The sequence below is a fragment of the Pelophylax lessonae genome (genome assembly GCF_965119305.1).
Source record: "Pelophylax lessonae genome assembly, chromosome: 6".
NCBI lineage: Eukaryota > Metazoa > Chordata > Amphibia > Anura > Ranidae > Pelophylax > Pelophylax lessonae.
The window spans coordinates 62,224,616-62,239,761 of record NC_138773.1 but is presented as its reverse complement, the minus strand read 5'-3'; the positions used below and the strand labels follow the sequence as shown (position 1 = coordinate 62,239,761).

Sequence of the window (15,146 nt, the reverse complement as noted above, 5' to 3'; positions counted from 1 at the left end):
TCCTGAAGTGACTGTGCCTTTAGACCAGGAAGCCAAAGAGGCTATTGAGAGAGGAGAACTTGCCCAGAAATTTAGGTTCTGTGACGCCTATGTTGCAAGAGTCCCAGACCTCACCCCACCGGGGAACATTGCTCGGGCCAGAGACCAGAACACCGCATATGAAGAGATGATACAGAGGATATGCACCCCTTTTTCTCCACCAGGGAGAGATAACCCGAGAACCCTTCCCCGGTTGTCTAGAATGCAGCGGTGGATGCAGAAAAAGGTTGCATTGGAATATGGGTATGACTACCCTTATGCACCAAGGGAAGTAATGTTGTTAGTGGAGAAGTACAGGGACTTTTGGTGCAATTAACTTATTTGGGATTACCTGTTTGTCCCAAAGCTTTACTGGGACTATCCAGAGGAGGGACTAAAAGAGAAGTTCAATAAAGTGAAAGTTCACTGGTATTACGGGCGCTCCATCTACATATATAGGGTGGAGATCCGCCGTCCAGATGGGTCAAGACATGCTTGGTCCATCCGGGTCAAAAATGAACAAGGGGAGTATGTCCAAGTGCCCCACCCTGAGTATTACATCTGAGGATTGTCAACTCATTAGAAAGGAGGAGATTCAAGAGCAGGAAAAATTGTGTGGCCGGCTGGCTACCACAACTGACCAAGGAAACTTTTAAAAGTGATGTGATGCTGAATTCAAGTTTACAAGTGGTTGAAGTTTGAAACCGACCCCTTGGGCCATCAGGCCAGGGTCCTTGACAAAGTCAAGTGTTGTAGTGTCAGACCTTTGGGACCATCAGGTCTGGGTCTTCTGGGAAATTATTTTTGTGTGCTAGGTCCCTTGAGCCATCAGGCCAGGACCTTTTGTGGATTACAAATGGCTGTGTGGGACTTCATCCACAGTCTTACAGATGAAGATGTTGCTACAAAGTTCAAGTGTCCGAGAACTTTGGTGAGGGGTACCTTGCTGGACCCCTGTGATGTTTCCCTGACTCATCAGGACTGTAGGTCATGAGAGACTGTGATCTGCCCTGTTTCCTTACTCAAGTGCTTGGAAGGACAGCAGAGGGCGCTGTACTTCACTTCGACAGAAAGGACTCTGTCTGGGCAGTTAGTGTTAGAGGACAAGCTCTTCCAGATAAAGGAGGACCCCGGCGTGTCAAGACACTGGTTGGCAGAGGCAGTCAGGGAGGGAATGGAAAGGTCGCCCTTACATCCAATGAAGGAGAGTCTTTCCATTCAACTGTTCAGATAGTTAGGCTTGTATTCCATATGTGATGTAGTTGACTAACTTTTTGCTTCCTTTTTCTCTATATAGGTGGGACCACCTTAGAGATAGTCAGTCAGGATGTTTGCATCGCATTTTTCTTTGTTGTTCTCCACCAAGTGAGTTTATTTGGTGGGGGGTGCATCAGTTATCATGCACCTCAAACTGTGTAATATACATGTACAGCAGCGTGTAAAGATCTATTTTTCCACGCTAATTTATTTGTAAATTTGTTTTCCCTTTCCAGGTTTGTGGGATACTCCTGATTTTTGGCAGACTTTTTGATAGGAGGCAGCTGCCTCTGAGTCAGAGGGACCTGACTCATTTTAGTGTGGGGTGGGTGTAGCACCCTACAGGTAGGTGCTAGGTAAAAGCATAGTAGGCCTTGTCTGCCTAACAGCAGGGCCATGTTTCTTTTTTGTCAGGTACGTTGTCATGACTCCCAAGTGTGTCTTCTGAGGAGGGGAGTCTCCCCACTGGCTCTAAAGGAGGCTCCTGATAGGGCAGTGTAGGAAACCCATTTAGAGATACATTCAGGCTTGTATCTACCCCAGGAGGCAGATTCTGCCGCAGAGGATTCTGGGAGAGGATATAATTCTGAAGGAGCGCATGGCTCGGTGTCTTTGGGGGGAGCAGAGTCCCAGGAGGGAGAGAACGGTTGTCTCTCCTCCTGTCTGAGGAAGTGGATGTCTTGGGGTGTCGCCTGAGGATCCAGAGAGAGTGCTGAGTTGAGCTGAGGGGATCTGGTGTGCCGAGAACCAGCGGAGAGCGAGAGAGGGGTCCAGTCCCAGGAAAACGTACGCAGGTCGTGAGTACTGAGGATTGCCCCTGGGGGTCTGCCTGAAGTGTTAGAGAAGACCACTCTGGAGGAGGTTCTGGGATCCAGTATCAGCTAGTAGCAAAGGGGGTACCTAGGTTGAGGACCCTGAAGTAGCAAAGGGAAACATAGTCAGTGGACCCTGAAGAGCTAAAACTGTAAAGGGGGCCGCCTGCAGATTGGGCCCTGAATTGTATAGAGTATCAGTTGAGAGTTGCAGCCATACGGGAATTCATCACAAGCTACCTCTAGCCGGTGCCAGGCTGGAGGAGGTAGTCAGTGACTTTGCAGTGCAGCAGTGTCAGCAGTTCTATGCTCCATAGTCCTGAGTCTTCTGGACCTAGAGTCAAGGATTCAGCACTTCTTCCAAGTTACAGTGTGCTCTAAGCGTCAGTGAGCGTTGGCTAGCGTCGGCTAGCGTCAAGGCAGTGTTAACAGACATTTTTTCTGGATAAAGTCCCAAGTTGTACCTAGTTGAGCCTAAAGGAGTATCCCACTCATTCCCTTCTCCCATCCCCTTATCTACAATAAAAACACAAAACAAAGATGCCGGAGTTGTCAATGTCTCAGTTTTCACACACAGGGTTGCAGCTCACATGGGCTGGAGAGGTAACCGGTAACAATGGCAGACCCACATCAGGCCACAGGCCTGGAAACCTTGCTACATAAAATATATGAGTTTCATTTTTTTAATTGAATAACTGAAATAAATTAACTTTTTGTTCATATTCTATTTTTTTTAGATGCACCTGTATACCCCTCCTCAGGACCAAACCCTCTCCCCCATATATTCCCATACCTCCAACTTTCTGAGATGGGAATGGAGACAACTATTAACATAAGTATGTAGGCATAGGACACATACCCCTGCCACGCCCCCTTATAGGGGCATTGTACAAAAAAAAATGATTGATTAAACCAACAAGTGCTTTTATTTTCTTTTTACCACTGCTTTTCTTATATTTTGGCTTTGAAATTTACAAATGCAGATGTTTATAAATTGGATGAAAGGTTTAGCACAGGGAAACACTTTTTGATAGATATGTAGTGCATTATATATACAACTATATAGATCAGACAAAAATGAGGGACAAATGAGGAGGAAAGAGGGACAGAGGGACTTTGTTCCTAATGAGGGACAGTCCATCTAAATCAGGGACAGTTGGGAGCTATGTATTTCCAACCTGAGGATAGACACCCCATATACCCCTTCATAAGGACAGGCCCCCCCATATACTGTAATGACACCCCTTGAGAACAGACACCCCATATATAGCCCTTGATGGCAGAATCCCTGTACATACCCCTCCTGAGGGCAGACATCCCATATGTAACCCTACTGAGAACAGACCCATCCCTTATGTTCCCATCCAGATGACATACACCCCCCCCCCCGCCCCATATATATACCCCTTCCTGAGTACAGACACCCTATATATACCCCTCCTGAGGACAGACACCCTGTATATACCCCTCCTGAGGACAGACACCCTGTATATACCCCTCCTGAGGACAGACACCTTATATATACAGCTTCCAACTCCCAATATATATCAGCTTCCAACTCCTGAAAAACAACTATAGGCAAATCGCATAGAGATATGGCCTTAACCATAACCAACATGCCTAACATCAAACAGACAAGGATGCATGACTGCACACTGATTACAGTAAAATAAAAACGTCTTTATTGCGATGGTTAAAACATGATTTGCAGAATCGGATCACATAGGTGTGAACACTCATGCTATCCGATTCTAGTGTGGACAAAAAAAGGGTCCTGCACCAGTTTGGTGCAATTGCATGCGATTTAAGCCATACAAATCTATGGCTCAAATCACACCCCAGAGATATTGCATGTATTTTGCACAGCAATTGCAGCACATTCCTATGAGGAGGAGATTTGCTCTCAGCAACTGGACTCTGAGTGTTTACTGCCACTGCTCCATGCTGCACCTCCCCACAAGCTGTTCTATCCAAGAAGAAGCAGCATGGGGGCTTCACCATTTGGTGCCAATGCAAAGCCAATCATATTCTTTTTTACACCCTGCTGCGTCTTCTCCCCCATGTTCCAGAGGTCTAAGGTCCTGATGTCCAAAACAATGCAGGTTCCATAGTTATGCATTGAGAAACAACAACCAACAAGAGAAGAGCGCACCGACCTTGTGCATTACCACTAAGGCTACGTTCACATGTGGGCGTAGCGAATCGCAGGCAGAAGCACAGCGATTCTGCCCGCGATCCGGAAATCATTGCAAATCGCGGGACGCCTGTGCGATGCCCGTGATTTGCAATGGCAACCCAAATGTTGTGCGATGTTGCCACGATTTCCGCCTGCCGAATCGCAGTAACATCGCGCAAAGAGAATCGCAGGACGCACAAAAGAAGCTCTTGTACTTTTTTGGGCATCATGCGTCCCGTTTGCGGGATGTCACCGCGATTCGGCAGGCAGGAAATCGCTGCAACATCGCACAGCTTTTTGCGTGCCATTGCAAATCACGGGCATCGCACAGGCGTCCCGCGATTTGCAATGATTTCCGGATCGCGGGCAGAATCCCGGTGATTCTGCCCGCGATCCGCTATGCCCACATGTGAACATAGCCTAAAAAGGTTTATTAAAATCCAAAAAAGCAACATACATTGTACTCACAAACTTATGATAGTTGCACACATATAAAGATATTGGACCCAATCGCCTCCAAGACAGCCCAGATGTTCCTACGTTGCTGGATGATGGAGGACCCTCTTCTTCAGAGTACAAAAATGCTACTGACCCACCATTGCATTTGCAACGTCCCACAGGTGGCCACAGGTCCGTGAGGCCCCAGAACGCTTGCTGGTCCCCGGGGCTTTCACTCATGGTGCGTGGCGATCTCGGATGCCACAGGAAGTGACGCCACGGTACACCCATAAGTGATGCGCTAGGCGTCGGAACGCAGATCTGCCTGCAGGTCCGGATGTACGAGACACGCCTATGTTCCAGGCCGGCGCGATGTGGCTGGGGGCATGGGCGGCTCCACGGATGCCGGGTCTTGCAGATACACAGATCAATATCGGTCTGATTTTTGGAGTAAGCTCAACAGGACCCTCAACTACTGCGATCCTATCAAGGTCGCACTGTATGGAGCTGTACACTTTTTTATATATATATATATATATATATGTATATATATATGTAGTACTGCCCCCTAGAGAGCTGCTAAGAATTACACTTCGCGGGTTCCCCTGAGTTACCATTAGCAACTGACAGCAGATACACGCCATTAAAAGTTCTTGGTTTAGACAATAATCGGTCCAGGGGATTTGGTTTTTGTGTTTTATTTAGAACTGGGATTGGAGAAGGGATGAGTGGGATACTCTAACTAGTAACTATGCACAATTCTGAGGACAACTGACTGTAGAATGCGGCAAGGCCGCTGCTTCACCCTGCCACTGAAGTGAAGTTAAATTGACCGCTCCCGTTTGAATATTTTCTTCAGGGTTAACAACTTGGCACCCCCTTTACTATCACTGCCTGTGTGCTGACACCCGTCCGCTGACTCTAGTCATTGGAGTGGTCCCCTTTCCTGGGCAGACCTGTTGGCAAGCTCCTCTGTTTTTACGGACACTGTTTTTCCAGAGTTGCTCTGCCTTCACCTCCACAGTCAGCTTCACTGGACCTCTGGGTTCAGCCACACCACTGGTTCACTAGGCCGGCTGCTTACGACCACCCTAACAGCTGCAGAAGAGGAGACAGCTGTCACCCTCCTTCTGGGACTTGGCTTAACGCCCAAAGACCCCCTGTCACATGTGCCTTGGCTTTTATAACGTATCCCAGGATGCACCAATGCTTGTGCCAACCCCCTGAGATAGTTACAAAAGCCTGTGCGTCACTGGCTGGGTTTCCTCCACTATCCAACAGGCTCCCCTATTGGATGCAGTAAGGACACTCCCTCAGCCCAGATGAATCACACCCTGGGCACATGCAACAGGCCTAACTATTAATCAGGCTCTTCTGATAAGCAGACAGAGCAACTATACTTTCGCTGCCTAGCACCTACCTAGGAGGGTGCTACATATATATATATATATATATATATATATATATATATATATATATATATACAGTATATCTATCTATCTATCTATCTATCTATCTATCTATCTATCTATCTATATATGCATATATTTCAGTATGTGTGAGAGTTGAATGGAGGTCAAAGTTTTAGATAACATACACAATCCTGGCTCTTATATGGGTTGCCCTCTCTGATAATGACTCATAATATTAACTATTTTTTAAATTAGCTTTTACTCCCCCAGTGTGTAACATTGGTTTAACAGTTTATCTTTGTTATTGCTACCATCAGCATTTGGATTTGGTGTGGGTCTGTGGTTGGTTTGTACTGTGTGGTCCCTTGCCACTATGGGCATCACAGACTTTCCATAAACAAATTCCATCTCAGTTACCTACACCCTTGACCTCTGCTCCCTGTGGGGCAGGGCAAAGTGTGGTGGGCAGTACAGACTGACTACATAACATGTCCCAAATGCAATGGGGGGTCAGTAGCATTTTTTGGCTCTGAGGAAGAGGACCCTCCCTCGAAACGCGTCAGCCAGCTACATGCGGATACCATCACGTCATCCAGCACTGTAGGAACATATGGGCTGTCTTGGAGGCAATTGGGTCCAATATCTTTACATGTGTGCAACTATCATACGTTTGTGAGTACAATGTATGTTGTTTTTTTTGGATTTTAATAAACTTTTTTAGTGGTAATGTACAAGGTCGGCGCTCCCTTCTCTTATTGTTGTTGTTTTTCAGTGTATTTGGATACCCCTGTCCTGAGGGGGTGTTAACAAAGCCACACAAGACCACACCCCTTCTTGCATACCACTCGCGCGCAGGAGAAATACTGTTTTTCAATCCATAGCAATGCATTGGATGTGATAACGATGAGGAACAGTCCACTGCTCTGGGGGTGTGTAAGATGGCCATCAGATCAGTCAAGGGGAGTGAAGTAAGGGTGTGGGTAAGTAAAAGTGCATCTCTCCCCAAGACTAAGTGAGCAATTAACCTTTAAAGTGCAGGTGCAGCCCCACTGCGAGGGATAATTTCCAAGTTTTCTAGAGTTGGACTTTAAGAATACATATCATTTTTTTTTTTTTTTAGTCACTTTAATTTTATTTATTTAATTATACATATTCTTTTGTGTATATATATATATATATATATATATATATATATATATATATATATATATATATATACAGTATCTCACAAAAGTGAGTACACCCCTCACATTTTTGTAAATATTTTATTATATCTTTTCATGTGACAACACTGAAGAAATGACACTTTGCTACAATGTAAAGTAATGAGTGTACAGCTTGTATAACAGTGTAAATTTGCTGTCCCCTCAAAATAACTCAACACACAGCCATTAATGTCTAAACCGCTGGCAACAAAAGTGAGTACCCTCCTATGAAAAAATGTCCAACTTGGGCCCAAAGTGTCAATATTTTGTGTGGCCAACATTATTTTCCAGCATTGCATTAACCCTCTTGGGCATGGAGTTCACCAGAGCTTCACAGGTTGCCACTGGAGTCCTCTTCTTGGAGTTGGTGGATATTAGAGACCTTGCGCTCCTCCACTTTCCATTTGAGGATGCCCCACAGATGCTCAATAGAGTTTAGTCTGGAGACATGCTTGGCCAGCCCATCACCTTTACCCTCAGCTTCTTTAGTAAGGCAGTGGTCGTCTTGGAGGTGTGTTTGGGGTCGTTATCATGTTGGAATACTGCCCTGTGGCCCAGTCTCTGAAGGGAGGGGATCATGCTCCGCTTCACTATGTCACAGTACTTGTTGGCATTCATGGTCCCTCAATGATCTGTAGCTCCCCAGTGCCGGCAGCACTCATGCAGCCCCAGACCATAACACTTCCACCACCATGCTTAACTGTAGGCAAGACACACTTGTCTTTGCATTCCTCACATGGTTGCTGCCACACACCCTTGACACCATCTGAACCAAATACGTTTATCTTGGTCTCATCAGACCACAGGACATGGTTCCAGTAATCCATGTCCTTAGTCTGCTTGTCTTCAGCAAACTGTTGGTGGGCTTTCTTGTGCATCATCTTTAGAAAAGCCTTTCTTTTGGGATGACAGCCATGCAGACCAATTTGATTACTGACAGGCTGACCCCCCATCCCTTCTACCTCTGCAGCAATGCTAGCAGCACTCATACGTCTATTTCCCAAAGACAACCTCTGGATATGACACTGAGCACGTGCACTCAACTTCTTTGGTCGAGGCCTGTTCTGAGTGGAACCTGTCCTGGTAAACCACTGTATGGTCTTGATCACCGTGCTGCAGCTCAGTTTCAGGGTCTTGGCAATCTTCTTATAGCCTAGACCATCTTTATGTAGAGCAAAAATTTTTTTTCCAGATCCGCAGAGAGTTCTTTGCCATGAGGTGCCATGTTGAACTTCCAGTGACCAGTATGAGTGAGAGGGATAACCCCAAATTTAACACACCTGCTCCCCATTCACACCTGAGACCTTGTAACACTAACGAGTCACATGACACCAGGGAGGGAAAATGGCTAATTGGGCCCAATTTGGACATTATCACTTAGGGGTGTACTCGCTTTTTGTTGCCAGCAGTTTAGACATTAATGGCTGTGTGTTGAGTTATTTTGAGGGGACAGCAAATTTACACTGTTATACAAGCTGTACACTCACTACTTTACATTGTAGCAAAACGTCATTTCTTCAGTGTTGTCATATGAAAAGATATAATAAAATATTTACAAAAATGTTAGGGGTGTACTCACTTTTGTGAGATACTGTATATAATATGATGAAGAGAGAACTGCCAGATACTCCTATTCTGTAAGACAAATGACTGCTTGAGGCTAGCCCAGCCCCTACCTTTATTGGAGTCAAGTAACTGACTAGTTAGGATTGTTCCTTACCTGCCACAAAGGTCACACCTCGCCCATTTCAGCCTCCGGGTCTATCCTGGCCTTACAATGTGATGCTGATGCTGTCTTGGGTGACGGGCTGTCTGCTCAGTGATGCTCAGTCTGCGCGGTCATCCCAGCTGGAAGAAAACAGCGTATACTTATGGTTAATTACAAGCTGCCTCTTGCCAAGTCTGCAGTCAGCGTTTTCCTGGAACAAGCAAAGTGATTTGTGGGAGGTGGAGGGACAAGAAGAACAATCTCACTTACAGGCTGCTCCAAAGCTTTGCTGCCAAACGGAGCTGGCTCCAGGATATTATACAGAGGTTACTCCATAGAACGTCCCAGAAACCAGTAGACCTGGGTCTGATTTACAGCCAAGTTTGCCATTGTTTCTTTTTTTCAAGACAAACTTAGGTTTACATTTACCTCTTTATCTGTGCTCAGGGGGCTGAGCTGAATTGCTGCTTTCAGTTTCGGTGTTCTGTTTCAAATGCCGTTTGCATACCCCCTTAGACCCATTGGGGTCTAAAACTGGAGAGTGGAAATGTGGTGCAGCTTTGCATGGTGGCAAATCAGCTTCTAACTTCAGCTTGCTCAGTCAAAGTGATATTAAAGCTTCTGATTTTTATACATTAAAATAATAATAATAAACATATCATACTTAGGCAGGTCGTACAAGTGCAAATACAGGGCTTTTTTTTCTCCAAGAATAGGTGCAGGTACTCCCCTCTTCCTCTGAGTCACCCCTTGTCTCCACCCCCTACCCACCTCCGATCGCTGTAATTTGGTTCCACCCTCTACCACCTGCCAGTATCCCCCTCCCTTTTAGAGAATACAGAACCAAGCATCATGTTGTGGTTCTAGGTAATTTGTATGGAATTTGTTAATGATAACTAGAAAAGCAGTAAAATAGATCCCCTGGAATCAGCAACAATAGAACCCCCCCCCAACAATAGATCCCCTTAGCAACAATAAATATTCCCCTGAAACAATTACCCCCCTAATAAATCCTTTCCTGCAACAATAGACCCTCCCCAACAACAATAGCCCCCCAGCAACAATAGTTCCCCCAAGCAACAATAAATCCTTCACTGCAACAATAGCCCCACCCACAACAAAATGCCCTCCAGCAACAATGGATTCACCCCAGCAACAATAGATCCCCCAGCAGCCAGCATCAATAGGCCCTTCAGATCACCCCACTGACCCCCAGCACCCCTTTGCCATTGCATACATTCAGACTGGAGGTGCCGGAATGCGTTCCCCCGCATTCCCGCTGAAAAAAGCTCTGAATATGTTTCCTGCAACCACAAATTCGCACAATTCCCCCATCTACACAAACAATGCTCCTGCCAAGCAATTATCTGCTCCTACCAGAGGTGGGCGGGGGAAGACAGTGATTATCGCTAGTGGTATAGTAGCTGCTAGCGATAATCGTAAGAGAATCCGGCAGGCTGGTTGTACCCAAGCTGATTGATCAATCAACGTGGTACATTCAGGGGATTGATCGATCAACTCTGTATATTCAGCCTCCCATTAATGGTTTTAATCTCGGCTGATTCCTGCTAAACCGGCTGAGATTCAAACCGTATATGGCCAGCCTTACCTGGTCTGTGCAGTGGTTTTACACAGAGCTTCTTCATATCTCTATTCTGCTTGGGTCTCCTGCCGGTGCTCCTGGCCCCTCCCTCCTGCTGAGTGCCCCCAGAGCAAGCAGCCTGTCATGGAAGCACCCAGGCAGGCTTGCTCCTGAGCCGCTGCTCTGCGTGTCCTATCACACACAGAGCTACGGCTTGGCCCCACCCCTCCCTTTCCTCATTGACTCAGTGAGCCAATGGCACTGGAGGAAGATTGGGCTCAGGTACGTATTAGGGGTCGGGGGCTGCACAGAGATGTGTTTTTACCGTTATGCATAGAATGCATGAAGGTAAAAATCCTTCAGAGCCTTTAGAACCACTTTAAGCTTTGACAATAACACCTAGAAGCTAGGTTTCTGAGAAGAGCTGCACCAGATTTTGCACTCTCCAGTTTTAGTAAATCAACCCCGTTCTGTCTGGACAGTATCGTCAGCTGCTGACTTGGCATCATTCCAGGCAACTAAACTCTTCAATAAAATACAGAAGTTGAATTCAACAATGCACAGAAGATGTTTTTCCATTCTTTTTAATGGTAAGAAGACAACTGACTTAGGAAACATGGAAGAAGTGGAGATTGTCTAGCTAAAGGCCCGTACACACGTACCGATCGTCGGCATACAAACGTCGGTGGACGAAGGATCTGCCGATTGTACGCGTGTTAGTATGGTGCCTCCGACAGATGTCTGCGCACAATCCGCGGACAAAAGTCTTTCGTGCAAACATGAAAATATTTGTATGCCGACACCAGAACGGACGATTGTTCGCCTGTCAGTACACAATTCGGCCGACAGACCGCAGATTTGCAAGACTGGGCATGCTCAGAAAATAGAAAACACAGGGAAAGTTAACCATTACATGACATCACTTCTGCAGTCGGCGGACAAAATTCTTGTGCTGTCCTTGTGCTGTCTTTGCACTTTTCAGCAGACACCGACATCCCGGGGAGAAAAGAGGAACATTTGTAAGCCGACCATCGGTACGTGTGTACGGGGCTTAAGGCTAAACTAACTAGCACCAAAGAGGAGGGAAGGACAGAGAAAGATACCAAAATCACATTAGTAAACAAGTTGCAGTGGCCAGAAAACGCCACTAGATGTCAGTATACTACAGCAAAAATTATCGCCTTGTGCTTTTCAATGCAACAAAGAAAAAAACATGAAAGTTAGGCAGAACAATTAGTATAAACCGTGACCAGAGCTAAATCTAAAACCAGCTATGCCATATGGGCCAATCAAAACCGCTGAAAACTGGCACCCGAAAGAAGCCAAGAAGAATATGCTGGTGCCGATGAGGGACTTCACAGGTAGGCTGCTGACTTGGCATCATACCAGGCCTTTTAGAACCACTTTAAGCTTTGACAATAAAACCTGGAAGCTTGGTTTCTGTGCAGAGCTGCACCGGATTTTGCGCTCTCCAGTTTTAGTAAATCAGCCCCTTCTGTCTGGACAGTATCGTCAGTAGGGATGATCTAACTTTTGAAAAGTTCGGTTCGGCCAGAACATCCGAACTACCCGAAAGTTCGGCCCGGATTTCAGAACCCCATTGAAATCAATGGACCCGAACTTCGGTAATCAAAAAACACAATTTTAAAGCCCTAAAACCCAATAAATGCCCCTAAAAAGTGCCTAGGGTTCTGGGTCATGCCCCAGGGATTATTAATCACACAAAAAAAAGTTCTTAAAAATTGTCATTTTTGATAAAAAAGCCAATTATTGAAAACATTTAAAAAAAAAAAAAGAGAGAGATTTAGTATCTGGGGGGTCTAAAAAGTGTACATGTGAAGTTTTAGCTCTGTAGCATGTCCAGAACCAGAAAAAAAGATAATTTTTCAGTAGAGCAGGGATGGTGGGACCCTACTTTTACACCTATATGATCTTTTTTTGGGGGGTTCTGGACATGCTACAGAGCTGAAACATCACAGGTACACCTTTTAGACCCCCCAGACACAAAATCACACAAAAAAAAGTTCTTAAAAATTGTCATTTTTGATAGATTTTTGATAGAGAGCCAATTATTGAAAAAATAAAAAAAATAAAAAATTCTTTGGATTTAGTATCTGGGGGGTCTAAAAGGTGTACCTGTGAAGTTTCAGCTCTGTAGCATGTCCAGAACCATAAAAAAAAAGATTGTTTGTATTAGTGCAATTATAGATCTGGAATATGGCTTCTCGCTTTTCAGACCTTGCCGGTCAGGAAAAACAGTCAGGAAAAGTCAGGAAAAACATCTGAACTTGTGTATAGTGCTACTGTACACAAGTTCAGATGTTTTGCCTGCCTCCAAAAACCCCCAAAAAATGCCTGCAACAACACACCTGGGCGTTTTTTTTTTTTTTGGCGCTAGCGTTTTTTTGGGCATTTTTTTGGGTTCTTTGGAGGCAGGCAAAACATCTGAACTTGTGTATAGTGGTGTATATACACACATACTTATATGTATATACACACCTAGCCATATATAGGTGTGATAGGAGCGTTACTATATTGGTGTTAATTATTTCATTAGCGCAAGTAGTTTTTTCTGCTCCTTTCACACCTATATATGTCTAGGTGTATATATACAGACATGGTTGTGTATATATACCCCCTATACACATGTTCAGATGTCATGTCTGACTCCAAACATGTGCTCAAAAAATCACTAGCAACGCCTGCAGCCAAAAAGAATGCTGGCGGCGGCGAAGCCATATTACAGAAGCGAAAGTGACTTCAGAGAAAATAGCTTTTCTCTATAGCGGTCACCCTGCTATGGAAGGGTTTGGTCACTGTCAGTTAACCCTACACTACACTACGGTCCCCTTACACTTAACACTTTCCCTACAGAAACTGAATAAATTAAAGCTAACTAAAGTGTAAAAGAGCACTCTAACTACACTAGATATCCCTTTCCTCACACTAATAAATGCTAAATGACACTTTGTAACACTTTGTAACAGAAGTAACAGAACAGCATTCCACTCTCTTCCATGTCCCGTATAAGAATGCTAGGAATTTGGCGGGGGCTATCTTATATACTGGGGGGCGTATTCACTAATGATTGGACTATGGACCCCCTAGTCACTCCAATCACATTCCTAGCATTCTCCTGCCCCCTCAATTGGCTTTTGCTAATGGTTCTGATCCAATCACAGGCTTTTAAAGATTATTTCCTGAACCATTGCATTTTGGTCGGTTCTGGTTGCCGAATTCCGAACTTTTTGGGCAAAAAGTTCTAAATTCGGCCGAACCTCGAACACCCAATGTTCCGGCCGAACCGATGGTCGACCCGAACCGTTCGATCATCCCTAATCGTCAGCTGCGGACTTGGCATTATTCCAGGCAAATAAACTCTTTAATAAAATACAGAGGATTTTTTTCGATTCTTTTTAAGTGAAAGAAGTAGAGATTGACCGATTATCGGCAACACCGATATATCGAGGGCCGATATGCACTTTCCCCGATATATCGGAATCGGCCTTTTGATTTGCCGATATTGCCGATATTTCGGGAAAGTGCTTGTACCGGAGTGATGCCTGCAGCTAGAGGCATCACCCCGGTACCGACATCCATAGCTGACGGTCGGCTGTCTTGTAATGACAACCGATGCGGCTGAGAGGCCGCTCGGCTGTCATTCCAAGGAGCGGGAGGGGACGTCACCCCTCCTCCCGCCGCCTCCTGCGGCTCGTGTGTGTGTGAATGAACTGACCTGACACTGGGCGGGGGGAGCGGCCGCTAATAGAGGGAGGACACAGGAGAACATGACTGGGGTGAGCACACCGCTAGATTGTGGGACAGGTGAGTGGCTGTCAGCAAGTCATCAGCTACAAAAACTTTAAACCTTCACTTAAAGTAGAACTATAGGCAAAGCTTTTTTTTCATTTTGGATAGAATAAGGGAGGTTTATAACCCCTGTTACATTTGTTTTCCTCATTTGTGTCCCATAGCCAAACAGGAAGTAAGAGGAAATCCCTGTAAATTAACCGGTTATGGACCGCTCCTCGCAGATATACTGCGGCAGGGCGGCCCTCCTGCACGAAATCATGTACCTGTATGAGATTACATGCACTGTGTCTGGGGTAATGTGACCAGATTTTTAAAATTAAATTTGGGGGACATACTTTTTTTATTGGCAAATGGCACAGAGCGCTGGGCACAGGACTACATAATAAACAGAGCACTGGGCACAGGACTACATAATACACAGAGCACTAGGCACAGGACTACATAATACACAGAGCACTGGGAAAAGGACTACATAATACACAGAGCGCTGGGCACAGGACTACATAATACACAGAGCTCTGTGCACAGGACTACATAATACACAGAGCACTGGGCACAGGACCACATAATACACAGAGCGCTAGGCACAGGACTACATAATACACAGAGCGCTGGGCACAGGACTATATAATACACAGAGTGCTGGGCACAGGACTGCATAATACACAGAGTGCTGGGCACAGGACTACATAATACACAGAGCGCTGGGCACAGGACTACATAAT

General features: G+C 45.5%; 1 protein-coding gene across 1 annotated transcript in view; it reads right to left on the bottom strand.

Moving 5' to 3' along the window:
* The window catches only part of LOC309558239 (hexosaminidase D-like), a 115,292-nt gene extending 106,138 nt beyond the window's left edge, over positions 1 to 9,154 (bottom strand). The window contains exon 1 of the mRNA XM_082261278.1: positions 9,039 to 9,154. The gene's annotated coding sequence lies outside the window, so the exon portion shown is untranslated. The remainder of the gene's footprint in view (positions 1 to 9,038) is intronic.
* Positions 9,155 to 15,146: the final 5,992 nt, after the last annotated feature.